This window comes from Corvus brachyrhynchos, unplaced genomic scaffold (genome assembly GCF_000691975.1).
Source record: "Corvus brachyrhynchos isolate BGI_N302 unplaced genomic scaffold, ASM69197v1 scaffold363, whole genome shotgun sequence".
Taxonomy (NCBI): Eukaryota; Metazoa; Chordata; class Aves; order Passeriformes; family Corvidae; genus Corvus; species Corvus brachyrhynchos.
Window position 1 is genome coordinate 1,550,935 of NW_008237404.1, and position 2,176 is coordinate 1,553,110.

Here is a 2,176-nt window from a genome sequence, read left to right on the forward strand (position 1 = left end):
CACTTAAAATTTACTTCAGTTTTGCAGGTATTTGAAGATTGCAAAATGAGCCACATTATCCTGCAATATTCTGCCAACACTGAAATCTGGTCTGAACCTAGTGGATTTCCTCATCTTCAGCTTTCCAGAGTGAGAGGCTTCCTCTTTCACCCCGCCCTGCCGTACAATATATTCCAGTCAATGACACTATTGAAATTCTGACAGCAATTTAAATACAGTAACTGACTGCCCTCAGATGAGACGCTAAACAATTTCTGCGCACCAAGCTGCATTTTTCTCATGCCATGTAGCACTCTATTCTCCTCCCAAACCAGCACTTTTGTAAGCACTATTTTTTAATAAGCATTATTCATGTATAGGCACTATTGACAATTTTGCATGAAAGACATTGAAAAAAAATTATGATAAACAAGCTCAGAGAAATATCCTGAGACAGGACTGCCCATGAGTATATTATTTACAAAAATAGTCTCCATGGCTTGGAAAAGGCTGTAAAAATAGCTCCCATCCTGGAAAGACAGTTATGCACAGACTTCTCTTTATACGTGCTCACAGTCCAGTGGAAGACACTGGGGCTCGTCGCATAATTAAATGGGTCTTAACAATTTGCAAGACTGACATTTTCCCTGCCAAACAGAGAAACTCTACAATGAGCACCTCTCAGCTCTGCAACAGGATTTTAAGAATTTTGAAGAATTTCAGGACTGCAGGCTTCTTCCATGTTAATGATCTAAAGATATATGCTTATATGTATGGAAGTTTGCTCTCTTATGGTTTTTACTCTGTATTAATGCATGGTTATGACTAGCATGCATATCTGTCATGCTGAGGGGTCAGAGCCAGCCTTCCAGATCCAAAAATTACTGTATTTGGGAGTGTGGGGATTATTTCTCATTGTGAATTGTCTTTATTAAAAACCAGAGAGATACCTAAAATCATAATATTCCTGCTTGCATGAAAAATGGGTTAATAGGGGGACCTTATCATTCTTTAAAACTACCTGAAAGGAGGTTTAGTGAGGTGGGGGTCAGTCTCTTCTCCCCGCTTACAAGCAGCAGGACAAGAGGAAATGACCTCAAGTAGTGCCAGGGGAGGTTTAGGTTGCATAGTAGGAAAAATACCTTCTCTGAAAGGGTGGTTGGTCATTGGAACAGGCTGTCCAGGGAAGTGGTGAAGTCGTTACTCCTGGAAGTGTTCAAAAGGTATGTGGATGTGGCACCTGGGGATGTGATTTAGTGGTGAACACATTGGTGCTGGGCTAATGGTTGGATTCAATGATCTCAGAGATCTTTTCCAGTCTTAGTGATTTGATGGTTCTGGTTCCAGTTAGTTCCATCCACAAAAAGGTCAAACATGAACTTTGCATCCAAATAGCCTTTGCAGCTTGGTTCTGCATTTTTGTTCCAGATGTGGATTCCCTGTCTGCCCTCCTCCAGTACCTCATAGCTCCCTTGTCTCCTCACCATGATGAAACATGAAAAACAAGTAACCCCCTCAAAAAAACCCAAGCAAACCTGAAACCAAAAGGAAACCCCAAGGAAACCCCAAGTAGGCATTGATAGTACTGCCACTTTGTGTGCCTGGTTAGTCCAGCATGGAATGGATAGTGGTAGGAATGACAGTTATCAGCACAGACATTTCAATATAAGTAAGTTTGGAGCATGGGGTGACAGGAAGAGCACTTCCAAGTCACCTATCTTGCCCAGAGAAGCTGTGGATGTCTCATCCCTGGAGGTGTGCAAGGCCAGGTTGGATGGGGCTCTAAGCAACCTGGTTTAGTGGAAGGTGCCCTCCATGGGCGGGGCGTTGGAACCAGATGATCTTTAAGGTCACTTCCAACCCAAGCCATGCCATAATTCTACCCCAGCCCTTTTCGCCTCAGCAAGTGGAGGCAGGAGAGGAAAAAGTGTCACTTCGTACAGCCTGTAAACCTACGGGCGGGCGCCCCGAGGGGGCCGGCGGGCGGAGGGCAGGCGGCCCCCGGCACCTCGGTCCCCTGAGGGTGCGCCAGCCCTTCCCGGCCCTTCCCGCCCTGGAAGCCCCTCCCCCCGCTGGAATGCGCCGGGAGGGAGTGGAATGACGCGGGCGCCGCGGGGTCACGTGGCGCGAATGGAATGCCAACAATGTAGCGAATGTCCCGACTGCGCCCCGCACTCGGCGCCCGGGACGGCCAGGG

The 2,176-nt window shown here is 46.8% G+C and overlaps 1 protein-coding gene across 1 annotated transcript in view; it reads left to right on the top strand.

Moving 5' to 3' along the window:
- Positions 1 to 1,942: 1,942 nt before the first annotated feature.
- EEF1AKMT1 (eukaryotic translation elongation factor 1 alpha lysine methyltransferase 1) overlaps positions 1,943 to 2,176 on the top strand; it is a 169,224-nt gene continuing 168,990 nt past the window's right edge. The window contains exon 1 of the mRNA XM_017730794.1: positions 1,943 to 1,965. The gene's annotated coding sequence lies outside the window, so the exon portion shown is untranslated. The remainder of the gene's footprint in view (positions 1,966 to 2,176) is intronic.